Source organism: Triturus cristatus, chromosome 8 (genome assembly GCF_964204655.1).
Source record: "Triturus cristatus chromosome 8, aTriCri1.1, whole genome shotgun sequence".
Taxonomy (NCBI): Eukaryota; Metazoa; Chordata; class Amphibia; order Caudata; family Salamandridae; genus Triturus; species Triturus cristatus.
The window spans coordinates 976252388-976272421 of NC_140591.1; positions in this window are offsets into that span (position 1 = coordinate 976252388).

Below are 20034 nucleotides of genomic sequence, written 5' to 3' on the forward strand. Positions count from 1 at the left end.
AAGCACAGGATGGGAATTCATGCCAGATCTTAGAAACTACTATATCCATTGAAAAAGGATTCAAAAGCAAACCTAGTTGCTACTAGCCCATGTTTATCAAAAAACGTTATTAAATTGTTAAAAGAAGTTGCTGTCATTAAGAGAGACCCATGAAGAGGAACATTAGTGAGTGTTGACAGGGTCCAAGATGTGGTAGCTTCCCTTCACCCCATCACATGTTAAGGAAGTGCTGTCACTGAAAATACAAAAAATGCTGTGTGTCAAGCAACCTACACAGTTGAATTCATTAGTATTACTTCTGGATGAATACTTTTGAGGGGTGTACCTGCTGGTCTAGTGCCTATAGCCGAATGGATGTGAGTGTAGTCCTGGACTTTTTTTATGACATGACTTCTTGAAGATAAATACACTTCAGGTATGGTAATCCTCGTCCTGTAGAGTAAACTGCATTTATTTAATGAATATACATGATTCAGATTGCTTGACATGTAAAAACAGCGTCAACAGCGTTATCATCGATAAAAACTTCTCAGGGGGCACAACCATTGGAGTGCAAAAGCTGGAATTACTAAAAACACATATCCAATAAAAGATGTCTATGTGCTAGCATACACAAATCGGGACACTCCCTACATGTGTACGCCACCACGAGCAAATTGGCGGTAAATCTTAAGAAGACCCAAGTGGCCTTAGTGGGCAGGAAGCAATACAGAGGTGGCAGCTGGTCGTACGACAAAGTTCAAATTCCCGTTGGCAAAACTTACAGGTACCTAGGACTCCATATCGACTCAATGGGCACACTAATGAAACATCGCCACGAAATTGTCATGAAAGCAACGGCTCTCCAAATTAGCCTCTCTAAGCTCTCCAAAAAAACTGACCGACCCCAATTAGCTGCAATGTTGGAAGTAATGCGAGCCAAGATAGGCCCCATCCTGTCATACGGTTTTGAGATCTCGCTCGGCAAGTTCAGTACCATTTTTAATCAATATACGATCAAAATCTACAAAAGGGTGCTTCGGCTACCAAAACGTTTGTCTGCTGCCCAGATCCGATTGGAGACTCCCAAACGACACCATGCAAAGCAGGGGGTCCTTTCTTAACCTTTGTCACAAGCTGAGACAGGCTAGAGCCGGCACCCTTGAGTCCCTGTTATGGTTGGACATAAGCGTTAATAACCATGGTGGGCCACACAGCCGGTACTTCAACTAAGCAGGTCACAACTATCATCAGATGATCTCTGGTCTCTTAATCCTGGGAAAAAAGCTTTTAAATGAAGCATTAAAAAGAGCATCCAACTATGCTCCAGACTGTCAGACAGAGAGATCTAGCCAAAAGGATTGTTTGTTCCATCCAACAAAAGGCTTACAAAGGCAGAAATCGTGGGTATCATCAGACTGTTTGGACTGTTGTATTGCTTTAATGGGGGCGCTGCCACTTTTTTACCTTTTCACAGTGACACATTTTTGCCATTTTATTTTTAAATGTTTTTAAGCATGTTCCTATGAAGAAAATTTGTATCGTGCTTTAATTAATTATTTTTAAATTGAATAAAGCTTGTTATTTTAAAAACGTTAGACACGTGTAGGATCATTATTGCTGTGCTCAAGGTGCACCGTATAATGTATGAACCGCCACCAGACAAGTGAAAAACACGTTTTGAAAAAAGCGCATTTGAGAGTTATCTAAACTTGTCTTTTCTTAAGTAATAACATGATTTCTTGAAAATAAAGGCACTGCATGAGTAAGCCTTGTCATATGGAATAAACAGCATTGAAGTACTGCATTTACAGGTTTCTGGTTACTTAACAAAACAGAGAGAGGGCGGTAGAATTTACATAAATTCAGACTTTTCTAGGGGCACTACAGTTAAAACTCAAGTACTGACAACAGAGATAAAATGGAAGCGTGTCCATAAAGAGATATCTAGGGGCTGGCATGTAAGAATGCTGGCGCATGGAGGAGCATTATTGCTATACTCAAGGTGCTCTGGGCAAATGCATAGTTTCCTAACACACCTGCATCAATTGTACATTTGGCCACCAAAAAAGAAAAACACATTGTGCTTGCAAATATCTGAAAAACCTATTTTGCGACACAGACAATCGGACGGCCAGCAACAAATGATCAAACCCCAGCTGTCGGCACATCCCTTAATCCAAGGATTCTTTAGCATCCCTGACTTCTCCCGAATGAGACCAGCTGACTCCTATAATCATGTCAGAGACATGTCATGACAGCAGTGTTGTGACGGGTCTGAGCAGCACTGGGAGCCTGTGCATGTTCTTCTCCCGGCTGTGCAATACAGCAGAGCGGAGAACATGCTAAGTGCGCATGTCTGTTTGGCCAGCCCAAGATAGCCAGCCAAACCGTAATGCACACCTAGAAAGTGCCCACCACTCTTCCCCATGCTCTGTGGGAAGACTATTCAAGCCCCGCCCCGCACCTAAAAGAAACACAACAGAGCCATTCTTGAAAAATAAAACGATAATAATATTTTGTTATTATCATTTTATTTTTCCACTGGGGCGACGCTCCTCCACTTTAGCGGAGGAGCCGCCACTGCATTGTAAGCTCCTCCAATTTCTCCTCCTCCGATGAAGAAGACATCTGCCTTCTTTTGAATGTTCCTTTCCCCTCCATGGTGAAGGGAGAGTGACATCACAGAAAAAAACTGATGCTCTTAAATAGGAAGAAGGGAACTAGGAAAGGACCAAAGAGCATTACTCGTACTCTGTGGCTTCAAAGAATACCCTTTTTTCATCCAAGAGAAAAATGTCACCTTTAAACCAATATGAAGCAAGAAAAAGTATCCCCCAGGCCACATAGAATTAAGTATTGTTTACCACTATCACTTACCCAGAATTGAAGCTAAGACCCTTGCCTTTAAGTGTATGACCCTGGTAGCTTCAAATATTAGCATTGCACTTAAACGTTGATTTTAAAATTAAGCAGATAAGTCAGATACCTTTGATTAATCTTGACTTCTCAGAAGGAAGGATGCTGAGCAGTAGGCCGGCATAGGCCATCCAGCAAGACACTGACGCGTAATTGCTCCTTTGTTATGGAAGATGCTGGGTGATCCACTGGCAATGCTCAGCTCTCCTACTGATGCAGCGGAGTTTACCAGCTCTACACATTCATATACAGAACACTCATTTGGGCCCATATACATTCATATACTCAATGAGCTAGCAAATATCCACTGGTCATCAATTTTGTTTTACCCTAGGAAACCTTACACCTGTATTCTTACCATTCCTGTCTCCTGAGTAAATGCACTTTCGAAAGATCTAGTAGTAGATTAGAATGGGGAGGAAATAATATAATACATCTATCTTTATTCAAAGAACCACAGACTCAGAAGGAGTTTTAAAAATGTATCTATGTAATAATTTTGTGAGTGAAATCAGAATACACAAAGACACATCAAGATTCTCCAGCAGGAATAGTAGTTCAATTAGTTTATATTTCAATTCGCATTAATTAATCTCATAGGATGACAGTACCTGAGGAGAGAAAGAACAGAGAGCAAACACGAAGCACAACCCACAGAACTATATTTACCTAGAATGATGTGAGGACCTAGACATCAGATTATCAAGGATTCAGGACAGGTTCAGGACAGGGATGGTGGCGTCTTCTAGTGTAACGCCAGCGTAACACCCCTCTCTGGTGCTCGTCCGGACCCCTTCCTAGATGTGCCTCCTCGGTTGTTCCGCAAATTTTCCCTGGTGTTGAATTCTTCAGTCAGGTTGCAGTAAAATCGGGCAGCATCTTAGCATAGCATCGGCATCTCGTGGGTCAAGTGTGTCTAACTATCTAGAACTTACCTCTGTTATACCAATTCAAATGTATGATCCACCCCCAAATTTTTCAATTCCATGTTCACCCGCAATTTGATTGGGCCAGCAGAGGGATGAGGACATCACACTATACTAAGTGTAATACTTTTCTTTAGTCCTATTGTCTAATTCCCCACCCCTTAATTTTAATACCCATAAGCTTTATTCCCACAAGCATTTCCTTTGTGGATCAATAAATTTGTAATGCAACGTTTCAAGTTCTTCCTCTCGTAGGGTCAGGAGTTGATCCTCCCATGTCCTTGTTGGGCACATGGATTGGCAGCCACCCAATGACTTCATTGGTCTCAGAACGAGAAGATTTTCACGCATGCGTTGTTGTCGCAAAGGGTAGGGTCATCGTTCACCCTCCAAGGCCCAAATACGAACTATTAATAAAGTTAGAGAAGAACATGTAAGAATACAAAATTAAATGAATTCCCTGTATACCACTTACTTCTACTCTAACCCCATTTACTGAATATTTATTTTGCATTAATAGCTTAGTATAACTTGCATAGGTTGGTTTCAGCACAGCATGTGCATTAGTGCGAAGGTTTTCGAGCAGCCATGTTAAAAGCTATTGCACAGCTGCAAAGATTTTCCCCCAAGCGAAAGAAGACGTCATATTACGTAGATGTAGTAGACGCATGCGCAGAAGATTTCCCTCATTTATGGCGGCCATTTTAGGATACTCTGGTTACTTATTAGTAAAGCACATAGAAAACCTTCCCCTAGATACGATATGTAAAATGTAGTGCAAAATTAGTATTCACAGACAGGTTGGTTATAATGTTACATGTTATCCGAGAGGATGGCATAAGAGCAAGTTTCTTTTTTATAAGAAACCTTGTTCCATCAATCCCCTCTCTGATGGCATCTTATGCCATCACTAGCTTCTATTGAATCAGATGCCAATTTTAGCATTCTATCATTTTGATTTCTTCAAATGTTTTATTCCCTCCTTTATCCTTTTTAAATTGTGATCCTTTCTTTCTTTTGTAGATATTTCCCTTCAATTCTTCCAGTCGTATTTCTTCAAATTTTCTTTTCCTACCCTTCTCATTCACTTCGTACCTCTTTCTTTTCCCACTGCATTTGCGGCAACACATTATCATCAAATCTAATAAAGTTATGCCCATGATTGGCAATAATATTTGACCTAAGATACTCTTACCTATATTAGAAAACCAACTACTATTGGTGGAAAACCTATTTGTTATTTTCTTCCATACACTGTCAACCTCCAGTGGTTTCAGTTCCTGTTCCAAATGTGTAATATTTTTAATATACCTTCCAATTTCGACACTTTTATCTGGTATGTGTGTGCAACAATGTTGCGCTTTCAACATTTTACAGACTCCACCCTCTTTTGCTAATAAGATATCAAGGGCAAGTCGATTTTGCAAAACCATAGATCAAACAGCAACTAACTCTGTATTGATCAGTAAAAATCCTCCAGCAGTGTCAGTGGATAACCGATCAACTACTGTTGACAATTGACAGATATTTCGAGAATTCAGCAGAACCCCCACTGAAGGTATGAATGCACCAAATATATCACCTACTATTTCCGAAAAACTAGCTCTTTTGTATCGGGTTAGTCCAGTACTGTCATTATTGCTTCCAGTGATTATTTTAACATGATAAACTTTAGGGAATACTATTCCGAAATAGCAACTCCCATACCAAGTTATGTTCACATTCACTGGAACCAATACATACATTGTTATATTCTGTTTTAAGTCTATGGAGGCAGATTTTCCCTGTCTTTTCAAAGTCCAGAGACATAGCAGCATTCGTCTTGCCAATTACTAAAAGGTCTTACCTTTCAGCTCATTTACGTATCTGAGGTTTCGGTTCAGAGGCCCTTCTTTGGAAATTCTGTCTCCTTTGTTCTACTGAATTCAAAAATATGTTTTCTTCTTCATGTAATTTACATGTTAGGTTGCGCTTATGCACGTCAGCTATATCTATTGTCTTCATTGTTAGGAAATATTCACCCATGAATTGTGAGTCTCTAGTACTAAGGACAGGGTTCATGCTCTTCTGAAAATATTACATCTACGTTTGAAAAATAATACTGCAGTTTCCCAGTTCTATAGAATAAACTAGCTAATACACTACATGAATTTGGCAATTTCATGCAAACATAACAATCACTAACTTCCATAGTTTCTACATAATGTACTAAGAGATATGAAAATACATTTAAATCAGTTTCATTCTTATCTACAGTGTGGTGTAAATCTAACTCATCTGCTGCTTCTAAATCTATGCTATCGCCTTAAATGTTTGCAACTTCTGCATATATGTTAGTACTATTCTGTTTGTCAGTAATCATCAAATAAGGAATAGCTATTGCTAATATTACACATATTATAAGGACTAATATTAAACTACATATACAGATCCTACAACACTTCTTTATACAGCCTTGTTTTGGTTTTCCAGCAACTTTATTATCAGACATTTTTGGACAAGAAGATTTGTCTCTTCTTTAATTCAGAACTTGGTATGAGATAACACCTTAAGCGTCTTTTCTCTTTCAAGTCGGTCTCACTTCTTCCTCAATTTGTTCAACATTCAGCTCTTCATCACTTTCTTCATTTAAGTCTAGGTTTTCAAAGTCTTCAAGAATAACACATGTCCACTCAGGACCCTTGAACTTGTTATTCAATGTCTTCAATCTTTGACTCCTTCTTTTTGGCGTTACTGTAGAAGGTCCAGATTGACTGGTTGCTTCGTTTACTTGACCAGGTTCTTCACTGGTGTTTTAAGACGATATCTCAGTTTCTTGATAATTCTTGGCCAATTATCACCTTTTCCATTTTTCTTAAACTTCATTGCATCTGTCCCACATCAGACTCAGGGATGGGGCTTTGGTTTTCTACTGTCTGAGTACATTGTTCTTTCCTTAACTGTTTCTGCTCAGGCTCCCTAACAGTCGTTTCCCTACTCTTCTGAACGAGTTCTTCTACACCTGTCTGGTCCTCACTCTTTTCCTGTCTATCTAACTGTGTTTGACTCCTAGTTCTTAGAAGTGCTTCAGATATGTCCACCACTGGGATCCAATCGTCCTGATAAGTGCTCGGTTGTTCTTGGGCAGCTACATCAGGATCTTCTTTAGGAAGTTCTTCAGCTGCACAACCTTCAGCACCATCAATTTCTTGTTTCAATTGAAACTCTAATTTTTGAGGAGCTGGTACCCTTTTGGTATGATTTGCATGGATCCAATTAGACAATCCTGCACACTTTACAGCTGTTGAACTAATCAATATAACTTGATGCGTTTCGTCCCACCTTGGTGCTAGGCATGATTCTCGGGTGTGATTTTTCACAACTACCCAGTCACCGGGATTCAGATCATGCGATTGGCTCAGCTGTCTGTTGAAAGCGTCTTCCCCAACCTGATGAGAGATAGAACGCACTCTGTCAGCCAACTGTTTGCAATACTCCAAAACCAAGTCATCAGTTATATTAAACAGCTGTGTCCTGGTACACATGCTTGTCTCATGGCTCTTCCCATGAGTATTTCATGGGGACTCAATCCAGTATTCTTGTCTGGAATACGTCTGAGTCCCATCAGGACCAGAGGTAAAGCATCAGGCCATTCCAGTGGGGTGGATGCACACACCTTTCCGAGTCTTGACTTGATCGTGCCATTTAATTGTTCTACCATCCCAGAAACCTCTGGACGGTAAGCGCAGTGCAATTTTTGTTCGACTTTGAATGCTTCACAAATTTGTCGAGTTATTTCATTATTATAATGAGACCCTCTATCTGATTCAATCGTTACTGGAAAACCAAATCTAGGGATGAGTTCTCTTAATAAAAGTTTGGCCACTGTCAAGCTGTCATTTCTTCGGGTCAGGTATGCTTCCACCCACTATGAAAATAAACAAACTATGACAAGTACATATTTCAGCCCTCGACAAACAGGCAGTTGAATGAAGTCTAATTGAAGTCTTACAAAAGGACCCTCTGCCTTTCCAATCTTTCCAATCTTTCCCATACAGACCACAGTTTTCCTGCCTGGATTCATTTGTTGACATATTAAACATATTTGGCAAAGGCTCTCTGCTACATTCCTGAACTTCGTGTTAAACCAATCTTGTTTGAAAAGTTGAATCATTGCATCTCTGCCCACATATGTGTCTCCATGGTACATTCTAGCCATTGGTGCAAGCATACTGTCTGGCATAACTGGTCTGCCATCATAACAAACCCACACACCATCTTCTGCCCTTCTCTGACATCCTATTTTCACCCACTCTTCCTTTTATCTCATGTCTACTGCATCCTGCAAATCTTTCACCTCCTCCTAGGTTCCCACTCCTGCAAGTAGCATAAGTTGGCAGCTGATTCCACAAGTTTCAATTTGCTTGTTTAGGGCAATTTTATGCCTCGCACAGTGTTGGGCAACCTGGTCAGCATATCGGTTACCGGCTGTCATATAGTCATCTCCTGATTGGTGAGCAGCACACTTAACCACTGCCACTTCTTTTGGTAATTGAATTGCCTCAATTAATTCTTTCATGAAAATTCCATTTTTAATAGGGGTCCCTGAGGAAGTCAGGAAATACCTCTGCATCCACAGTTGGCAAAAATCATGCACAATCCCATAACCATATTGACTGTCAGTGAATATGGTTACTCTCCAATTATTCCCAATTTTGCATGCTTTAATTAAAGCGATTAATTCAGCTACTTGTGCAGATCTGACCTTTGGTGAATAGGATGCTTCGACTATTCCAGTTAATGTACATACAGCGTAAGCAGCACTCAATCCTCCCTCCTCGTGTTGCATGCATGAGCCGTGTACAAATAGCTCATGCTCTGCGTTTTTCAAGGGTTCCTCTTGTATGTCAGGAAGTGGTTTGGTGCTAAGTTCAGTCACGTCAAGACATTCATGTTCAACCTAATCTTTCACTTCTTCTTCGTAAGGATCAGGTAGTAAGGTGGCTGGATTAAGAACAGTACACCTCACTATAGTCACGTTTCCAGCCCCCAGTAATATTCTTTCATATTTTGTCAGCCTACTGGGAGTAAGGTACTGCGTTCGGGTTCTAGTTAGCAGAATCACCACAGCATGAGGAACATACACCTTGACAGGGTTTCCCATCACAATTGACTCACTCTGTTCTATGCTTACACAAATTGCGGCTACAGCTTTCAGGCAACCTGGTAATGCACAGGCCACAGGATCCAAGGCAGCAGAAAAATATACCACTGGCCTTCTCATCAATCCATGTCTCCGTGTCAGAACTGAAAGTGCACACTTACCCCGCTCATAGCAGAATAATGCAAATTCTTTTGAATAGTCTGGCATTCCTAAAGCAGGTGCTTCACACAAACATTCCCGCAACTTTCTAAATGATCCCATACTTTCATCATCCCATTCTGTAGGATCTTTCGCTCTCTTTCTGGTCATTTGTATCAGGGGTTTAGCTAGTAAAGCAAATCCTACAATCCATTGCCTACAATATCCTACAACTCCAAGGAACATTCTTATTTCGTTTTGGGTTCGTGGCAACTGCATTTGTCTTATTATTCTAATTCTTTCAGAATTCACCCTTCTAACCCCTCTTTCTATTTGATGTCCCAAGTATTTAACTGCATTTTTACAAAACTGAAGTTTCTCAGGGGACACTTTATGTCCACCCTTTGCCAAATGATTTAGCAGTGCAATTGAATCAGTAACACAGCCATCTCGTGTATTTGACGCCACCAATAGGTCGTCAATACATTGCACCAAGACTGACTCTCTGGGTAACACAAGAGATTCAAGGCTTCTTTTGAGAATCTGATTAAAGATTGAAGGACTTTCTGTGTACCCTTGAGGCACACAATTCCACACGTAAACATGATCTTCAAATTAGAACGAAAATAAAAACTTGCTATCTGGATGCAACGGAATAGAAAAGAATGCATGACATAAATCGATTACTGTGAACCATCCTGCTTTCCATGGTATCTGGTAAAGAATCACAGCTGGATTAGGCACTACTGGGCAGCATGATACAACAATCTTTTTAATTTTCCTAAGATCTTGAACCACCCTATACTTCCCGTTAGGTTTTTTAATACCAATTATAGGTGAGTTACAAGGGCTACTCATTATTTCTTTCAAGATGCCTTGTTCGACCAATCGCTCAATCTCTGCTGCAACACCTGCTTTTACTTCTGGACTCATGTTGTATTGTCGGGTATTCGGATAAAATGTAAATGTAAATGTAAATTGATACTTGTATAGCGCACTACTCACACGCAAGGGTCTCAAGGCGCTTGTACGAATACCGCTGTGGAACCCATCCTGGCTTTCCCTGTGAGGCATCCACTCCTGGGCACCCCCAAGGTGGAGGCCAGGCATCCTTAGCGTTGTGGGGGCCGTTGTGGAGATTAAGCAAGCTATTGCCCAGAGTTGCAGAGTGGGACTCCATGATTGGAATGGCACCGAGGCGAGAATTATCAGGTCCATGGAATTTTTGAGCCCAAGACCCGCCGAGGCGGGGAATTGAACCCTGGTCCCGGGCTAGATCTCTGCATCAGGGTCTGCCGCTCTAATCATTGAGCCACACATAAACAGCACCTTCTTCCACTGTTACTTTTATGGGATCTACATTTGCCATTAATCCTATTTCTTTTCCACTAAAATCCCATATCTCTGCATTTAAAGTCAGTTTGACTTCGGCAGGTAATTCATTTTACGTCATCATCGAATATAATTCATTTACTTCTGTTCCCTGTTTAGCTAACATGAACTTGTAAACTCCATCTTCCGCTACGGTTTGTATTACAACACCATCCGGTGTGCAAAATATAGTGCAATTCATTTTGCACAGTAAGTCCCTTCCAAGCAAATTTACAGGGCTTGAATCACACGCCACAAACCTATGCATTTCTTTAAAATTTCCAATTCGCACCTCCATTGGTTCTGTGATCGGGGTTCTAATCCGTTTGCTTGAAACACCTACGACTTGGATGTCTTCACCCGAGAGGGGCAGGTTAGGAATGTCTGCTGTTCTTACAGTAGACCTGGTAGCACCAGTATCCAACAAGAAAGTGATATCATTTCCTTCCACTTTACCTTCTATGTATGGACCTGACTGATCTACCGTTAGGGATGCGCCAAGTACGCACTTCCCTTCCTCCCCCCTGAGGCACTGTCATTCCTGATCATAATCAGTTAGTTGGTCCTGCAAAAGAAATAGTGATGTTACAACATTTTTCTTACCACTTCCTTCTGGAAATCCGGTGTCCACACTGTACTTGGCTTGACTCACAAAATTTGATTTAGGGGCAGGTGGCAATACACTGTTGCTGATGACTCATTAATACCTCATTCTGCGTCTGTGGATTCAAATTTTGATTCGGGCCATTATTAACTTGTATAGCTTTACACTCGTTCTTCCAATGACCCAACTTCCCGCTCTCGTGACAGGGAAATTTTTTCTTTGCCTCTTCCCGATTCAACCTTCCCTGAGGTTTTACCCCATTATTTTCCCCTTGACCTTGTGCTCTTCCTTGATTTTATGACTGTTTATTTAATTGGAGCTCTTGCTGTTCAGCTAATTTTACTTGAGCCCACATTACTTTTTCTTCAAAAGCTTTTTGTTTGTTATCAATTTCATCCACACAATATTTCGCATATTTTAAAATTTCATCAATGGGCTTTGATTGCCAACACAGCATGTGCTGTTTAATCATTTTAGATATATCCAATCTCAGCCCAGTTACAAATCGATACACGAAATGAGTCATGTCCTTGTTTTCTAAACTTTCAAACCCACTATACTGTTTGAACACCTGTAAAAGACGTTCGTAGTAGGCATGTACAGACTCATTCTTTTCTTGGGTTGTTCTATCTATTTTTACCCAATCAGTTTCCTTTGGGGGAATTTTACTCTTTAGAAAGGTGATTACTTGATGATATTTTTTCATTACATCTTCTGACGGGGCTTCTGTTTTTAAATCTCTTGGATATTCCTCACTAGGCCAATCTATAGCAATTTTACACTCTGTCCACAAATCTGCAGGCAGTATTATGTCAAACAGACCATCCAGATCTTTTAACAGAACCTTTGAAACTTACACAAACCTCTCAACTTGTCTGTACCACTCCACTGGTTTCTCTCTCAATTTTTTGAAATCATTTGTAAATGACAAAATATCCTGTGTAGTCCATGGCACATGTACGTACCCCCCTCCGGGTACTTCTCTCATCGGATACAACCTCTCAGCCTTTTCTGTTTATCCCATGGCATACTCGGATGTCGTTTGATTTACCTGTGCTTCTTCCTTTTTCTTTGCCCATCTAACTCTCTATCTTTCAAGATCTCCCCACTTTTGATCTGCAATTTTCTTCCAGACTCATTCATCTTTTCCAAATCCTTATCAGAAAATTCTGCTCTATATGGTTTCTGTAACACCTTTGATTTCCCTATGTCAATTCCCATTTCCGATGCCAAATTCGTCAGTTTTTCATAGAATACCTTTGTGTTTCGTGTAATGCTTCTACAAATAAACAGTAATTCTTTCTCACTGTATGTGTTTAATCTGTCTAGACCCACATTTCCAGCAACCATTTCTTCCAATTCTACTCTCAATTTGAAAATGTCTAATACTTTTGGCTGTGACTTTGGCTTCTCTATTTCTTGAGACCATCTCTCTATATCTTCTGGGGTTACTATTGTGGCACTTCTAGTTCCTGATGATGTTTCTAATCTACTTCCTTCGAACAACTGGGCAAATTTCTCTTCGGGGTTTCCATCATTGGCTCTCTTATGGGCAAATCCATCAATGATATTACTGATTCACAATCACTTGCTTGATCATCTATTATTATTTTTTCTTTTCTAGGTTCTATGCTTGGGGTAGGCATTACAGGAATTTTAGAACAGTTGGACTTTTCGCCATGTAATGGAACTACCGGACCTATTGTCACTGGTATGGTCAATGCTTCAGGATGTGCGTTTATCTAAGCTATTCTCTGAATCAATTCATCTCTATTTTTATTTATTGCTTCATTTTCCTTTTCTTGAAGTACCCTGTCTGCCGTGTCATGTACTATCTGGGGAACCAAAGGTGTTCCTATCATCGGGGCGCTAGGGGTCATTCTATTGAATCCATCATCATAAGGTGGAGGACTTTTCATCAATATGTCTTCTAGGTATCCCTCTTCTGTTTCTCCGCTACTTATCATGGTTAGGTGCTTCGTTTTCTCTGTACATTTACCTCCTGTCTGCTCTTCTGATGTTAACAAAGGATATAAACCCTCTGCCACCATGGCCTGTCTCCATTGTTTCATTTGACTATCTCTAGTTTCTCGGGGAAATTTTGGGTAATATTTGCTTAAGGTCCTGTTACTTTGTGGTCTATCACGTTCAAAGGCTTCCATTTCCCATTCTTCTAAAGCCTCATATTGACTCAATCTAGGTCTGAATTCTAATTCATTCATCCGTGTTCTTAAATTGTACAATATTCTTCCATTAAAGCTTCCGTATTCAGGAAATGCTAATATTCCATCATCTTTTGTGTATTCTACCCAATTTTCTAACCATACACAGGTATGATAGCCTCTTTCCATCATCATGTATGATGCAGGCATATTTGGAGGAGGAATAAGAATCCCCTCTCTATTCTTAATGGGTTTGTCCTTTTTAAAATAATTCTTAACCTTTTGCATGAATGACATTTTTCTCTTTTCTCCGTACATTGCGTGCTTGTGCTTGTTAAGGTACTGCTCGTAAGCAAACCCTATAAATCTTCTATCTGGTCGGGTCCCTGTTAATGTTGGATCGTACATGCAAACTCCACTATCTATTATTATTCTTGGGATTTCTATTTTGTCAACCAATCAGACGCTTGCTTTAATTCTAAAAATTCTCCAATACCAGTGCGTTTTCTAGTCTAAGGACCAATCAACTTCTACTCTGTTCGTTCGTTCAGCCAATACTTGCACGGCTTTTTCAGTGACGTCAGTATCACTCCTTACTACTGACCCCACCTTTACAATTTCGCATCAACTACATGCCCGCTGTTTCAACCAATCCCAGCGCGGTTCTCAGTGACGTCAGAGCAGCACCCGCAACTGACCCCTCCTTTACGAGGTAATGCGAAAACCTATTTTTTCACAAATTTCACACAGATTTCATTAATTAACGTATAAACATTCGCTATTGTGTCTGACCCATTAATTCAAAGAATAGCAAGATTTCTTTCACTGCGAGTAAAACCCTTCCGCTTACTCTTCACACACTTCGATTAAAACATTTCCGCTTACTCTTCACACAAGTGTCAGAGAACCTGCTACTCCTTCAGTATTACCCTTTCTAGGTGATATAATACCAAAATTTCAACAGCGAAAATTCCTGCATAACTTTCAGCACTTTCTCGATCCAGACCAATAACCTCACTGCAGTGTGGCTTTCATAGAAAAACTGATGCAGCGGAGTTTACCAGCTCTACACATTCATACACACAACACTCATTTGGGCCCATATACATTCATATACTCAATGAGCTAGCAAATATCCACTGGTTATCAATTTTGTTTTACCCTAGGAAACCTTTACACCAGTATTCTTACCATTCCTGTCTCCTGAGTAAATGCACATTCGAAAGATCTAGTAGTAGATTAGAATAGGGAGGAAATAATATAATACATCCAGCTTTATTCAAAGAACCACAGACTCAGAAGGAGTTTTAAAAGTTTATCTGAATTAATAATGTTGTGAGTCAAATCAGAATACACATAGACACATCAAGATTCTCCATCAGGAATAGTAGTTCAATTAGTTTATAATTCAATTCGCATCAATTAATCTCATAGGATAGCAGTACCTGAGGAGAGAAAGAACAGAGAGCAAACATGAAGCACAACCCACAGAACTATATTTACCTAGAATGGTGTGAGGACCTAGACATCAGAGTATCAAGGATTCAGGACAGGGAAGGTGGCCACTTCTAGTGTAACGCCAGCGTTACACCCCTCTCTGGTGCTACTCTCTCCGGCTTGGGCTCGTCCGGACCCCTTCCTAGAAGCCCCTCCTCGGTTCTTCCGCAAATTTTCCCCAGTGTTGGATTCTTCAGTCAGGTTGCAGCAAAATCGGGCAGCATCTCAGCATAGCATCGGCATCTCATGGGTCAAGCATGTCTAACTATCTAGAACTTACCTCTGTTATACCAATTCAAATGTATGATCCACCCCCAAATGTTTCAATTCCATGTTCACCCGCAATTTGATTAGGCCAGCAGTGGGAAGAGGACATCACACCATACTAAGTGTAATAATTTTCTTTAGTCCTATTGTCTAATTCCCCGCCCCTTCATTTTAATACCCACAAGCTTTATTCCCACAAGCATTTCATATGTGGATCAATAAATCTGTAATACAATGTTTCAAGTTCTTCCTCTCGTGGGGTCAGGAGTTGATCTTCCCATGTCCTTCTTGGGCACATGGATTGGCAGCCATCCAATGACTTCATTGGTCTCAGAACGAGAAGGTTTTCACGCATGCGTTGTTGTCGCAAAGGGTAGGGACATTGGTCACCCTCCAAGGCCCAAATACAAACTATTAATAAAGTCAGAGAAGAACAAGTTAGAATACAAAATTAAATTAATTCACTGTATACCACTTACTTCTACTCTAACACCATTTACTGAATATTTCTTTTGCATTAATAGCTTAGTAAAACTTGCATAGGTTAGTTTCAGCACAGCATGTGCATTAGTGTGAAGGTTATTTAGCAGCCATGTTAAAAGCTATTGCACAGCTGCAAAGATATCCCCCCAAGCGACAGAAGACGTCATGCTACGTAGATGTAGTAGACGCATGCGCAGAAAATTTCCCGTGTTTATGGTGGCCATTTTAGGACACTCAGGTTACTTATCGGTAAAGCACACAGAAAAGCTTCCCCTAGATACTATATGTAAAATGTGGTGCAAAATTAGTATTCACAGACAGGTTGGTTATAATGTTACAGGTTATTCGAGAGGATTGCATACGAGCAAGTTTCTTTTTATACGAAACCTTGCTCCATCACTAACATTTAGTGTGGCCTAATCTAATCACTCATACCAGACCTAAAAGACTTTACATTTTCAATTTTGCAGCCTATGCCCCGCATACAGCTGAATGAGAAATGCCATCTCTCATGGAAGCAAGTAGTAAGGCCAGAGGTATAGGGTAAGGGGTTTATATTGTGTTCTTTTCGTTCTGAGATTGGTAAAGTATGGAAGGAGGCAGACACGCCTCACTTTTAATGAACGAAGCGAGGAACAGACAAAGAAGTAATGGGGTTAAGTACATTTTAAAACAAGAATAGAGGGGACACAGAAGCTCAAACCGATACCAACATTTTGGGCCAGATGTATGAAAGTATTTTGCATTCGCAAACGGTGCAAATCGCAAAGTTGGTCCGTTTGTGAATGCAAATAGGCCTTTAGTTATGTATGAAAGGCTTTTTATTCGCAATTTAGGTAATCACAATTTTTTGTGATTACCTAAATTACGAATGCAAATAGGAAATCACAATTTGCAAATCCCTAATGCACATGTAAGAAACCGTTCCTAAAGGCTAACTGTGCATTTAGGAAACGCTAATTACCATCAACTTCAAGTTGATGGTAACCATGTGCGAATTCTGAACAATGCACAAAAAATGCACAAAAATTTATTTTTCAAATTGCCGTCCGTGCAGCAGGGCGTCCCATAGCAGCCCTTAGCTGTGAAGAAACGAAGATGTCACAGAAGAACTCAAAGCGGCACTGGATGACTGCATAACAAGGTAAGATACGATGCACGTGCACTATTACAAATGTAAACCGCAGCATAGCAGTTTAACCGTCCTTGTGGCCTTGCAGTAGGGAACCCTTTGTAAAAGGGGAAAATAACCACTGCATCCTTTAGCAAAAGTTCAAATAGCCCCTTACGTCTGCCGATACAGAGTCCGGATCAGGGTCCAAATTTTCAAAGTGTAGTGTGTGAGATCGAGTCGAACCTAGGCTGGAAATGTCACCGGCTAGGGATGCTTGACAGGTAAAAATCCTCAGATGATGAAACATTAATGTAAACTTCGACGTAAAAATAAGGAGCAAACACAGTTCATTTCTGGCTAAAGTCGTTTCACACCTAAGTGCCAATGAGGTCCACGCATAACAGGTCCCAACAAAACAGTGTAATATGTTTACAAACACAAAGCTCTTGTTACTATTGAAGTCACCGAAGATGGCAGAACCCCACACTGCCAGAAACGCAAGCTCAGTCCAAAATGACCCCAAAGTGGAGCTGCAAGGATCTGGCAACAGACGGTGACAGTGTTTTAACATAGACACAGCTAGATAATAAATCCATTCACTTGTTGTGAAAGCCCCTATAAACAAATTCAAGGAGTGTGAAACAGGCCGTGGCTAAGGTCATCCAAAGTGAAGGACACTGGTGAAGTGCTCAGGATCACACAAGCAGTCACAGAAGCAGGAACTCCTAATATATTAAACAATGAAGTACAAGCAGAGTGGAGCTGTCTGATGAAAAAGACCCTGGTGTAGTGCTGAGGATCACACAAGTTGTCATGCTGAGGATCACACAATTTGTCATAGAAGAAAGAATACCCAGTCCTTGTAGCCAATGAAGTATGCGCAGGCTGGGGCTGTCGCATGTAAGAGACACTGGTGGAGTGCTCAGGATCACAAAAGCTGTCAGAGTAGAAGGAATACCCAATCCTTGTAGCCAATGAAGTATGCGCAGGCTGGGGCTGTCTGACGTAAGAGACACTTGTGGGGCTGGCACGCCTTGTACTTCAGACTGGAGGTTTCTTCTTGGTTTCTGTAGCTTTCTTTTGAAGATTTCTTGTTTCAGTAAGACTATTTTAAAACACGCGTAGTTTCATTTCAAGAATCGTCACCAAAAATCCGAAGGGATGAGTCCACAGCCAGGATGTCGTTTTAAGTAGATTTATTGAGTTCAGTTACAGATAGTTGAGTTGTAGAGATGCAGCTCCACCAGGAGCAGTTTGCCTGCTGCTCGGCCCATACTCCAACTGACACACTCAAGCATCCATCCACACAAACATTCCATTTAAGATTCTCACACCAACATTCCATGTATCACATTCACACTGGTTGAGCAGCTAGGGAGAAAGGAACCAGATAAATTCAATACAGGTTACAACACTCTTCTTCATCCTTCTCTTGATCCATCAAATCTGAGTTGTTGGGTTCAGGGGTACCACCTAAATACTCAATTTAGGGGTGTTATAGTGACAGGTAGCAGCCAATGGGCTACCTAACTTTAGAGTGTCTACACCCTCTATATGCCCACTTCTTGTGGGAAGTGTGCATAACCCTTCACCTAGAATGCTGATGGCGCCCAAATCAAGATTGAGGAATCTGAAAAAAGGGCTCCACATCATCTGGTCCAACTTAGGAGTGGTGCCGGCGGAAGGTGGGCACACCTCCTAATCTGACTAATTTTCCCGCCTGTCTTGCAGCCAAAATGTGGGGTCAGGACAGGGGGATGGCATCTCCACTATCTAGGGAATTTGGTGTGTTAAATCTCGATTCTGCATGTTATGTGTTATTCCAAGTTGAACACTCTGGATAGAACATATATACCACACCTGTAAATACCTCACCCTCGGGTAGCGATATTTACTGGACGTGGTAAATACCTCACCCTATTTTGAACATCTTGTAATCAAGGCCTTAGTTTGGACTACATGCCATTCAAGACATATAGGCCCTAATTTCCAGCTGGTGAGTACATTATAATCCTGACACAGGAGTTGGCATGGGAATCTTAATTCAGAGTTGTGCGGTAATTATCAACCCCCAGCCCCCACATTATTTTCCTGTGACAGATTTCAGCAGGAAAAACTGCAGAAATGTATTGGAGGAAAAAAGACCGATTAAAAAAGGCAATTCATGTGACATTCGGTGCTAATCATTCTTTAAGCAAGTTGTGCATTGTTTCCACATTTAAAGCTTGGACTACGAGTAACTGTATCAACAGAGTGTGCTAAATACATCAGCCCCATCCCAACCATTTGTAGTAAATAAATTCCTTGTAATACTAATATTGCCAAGCTTTTTCAAACCTCCAGAGTTATATTTCCCAATAGTCCAAATACTGCAGCTTACTGACTTTCCATTTATCTAGTGATTTCTTATAAACATAAACCTTATATTCTTTTGTGCCTGCTCAAGCTCACCAATTAAAGAATCAGAGTTGCCAGCAGAGCAGGAAGCATTTTCTTGTTGTTCTCTAGTTTTGAAGCCAAAGCCCACAACAGCTCCTCCTCTTGCATGTGTGCTTTCCAGTGTTTTGATGCCGCCACCTTTAATAGAACCCCCTGTGTGCACACCTTATAGGTGTCCCAGACAACCGCTAAGAGAGTAGAGCACGGGTTCTTAAAAGTACAGTTGGGTCTGAATAGATAAGTCACAAACATAGATCGATCCAGAGTCCAACTAGGTCTTAGTATCTGTGTTGAGAAGGAAATTGATAAAGTATCTGCCGCATGATCTGATATTGAGGTCAAATGATGGACAACAGCTTGTACTTTATCTAAGGAAGTATTGTCTAGGAAAAAGAGGTCATAATGGGAGTAGGAGTCGTACTTCTCACTATGAAAGGTAAAAACTTTACGTGTGCCAAGTTCCCTCCGACAGGTATCCGTGAGACCAAGCTCCTTCTTCAGGTCAATGATCTCATTTTCTTTATTGAACTCCCTTTATATTTAGATCTTCTGTCCAATGCCTCATTGAAACTACATTGAAGTCACCCCCATTTAACACTGAAGAGTTGACTTCCAAGATTTTTTGTTCAATGGTATTTAGATATAGGGGATCGACTGTATTCAGGCATTAATAGCCACAGCAGATAAACCTTACCCTGCCTACCCCCACTTTTGCAAGTAACCATCTCCCTGATGCATCTGTCCAATAATACAACAATTTCAATTTTATTTTTTAAAATAATAATTGCCCCCTCCTTGGTAGCTCTGAGTTGTTCTTACGTAATGACCTCCTGGACCTAGGAGAGTATAGAAAACAGGCTCTACACTCTCCTCTCTCTAAATATGTCTTCTGTAATATGATTATCTGTGCATTCTTGTCCTTAATGTACTGAATTACAGTCATCTGCTTTCTCTTTTCCCTCAGTCCATGATATTCCATAATATAATTTTTA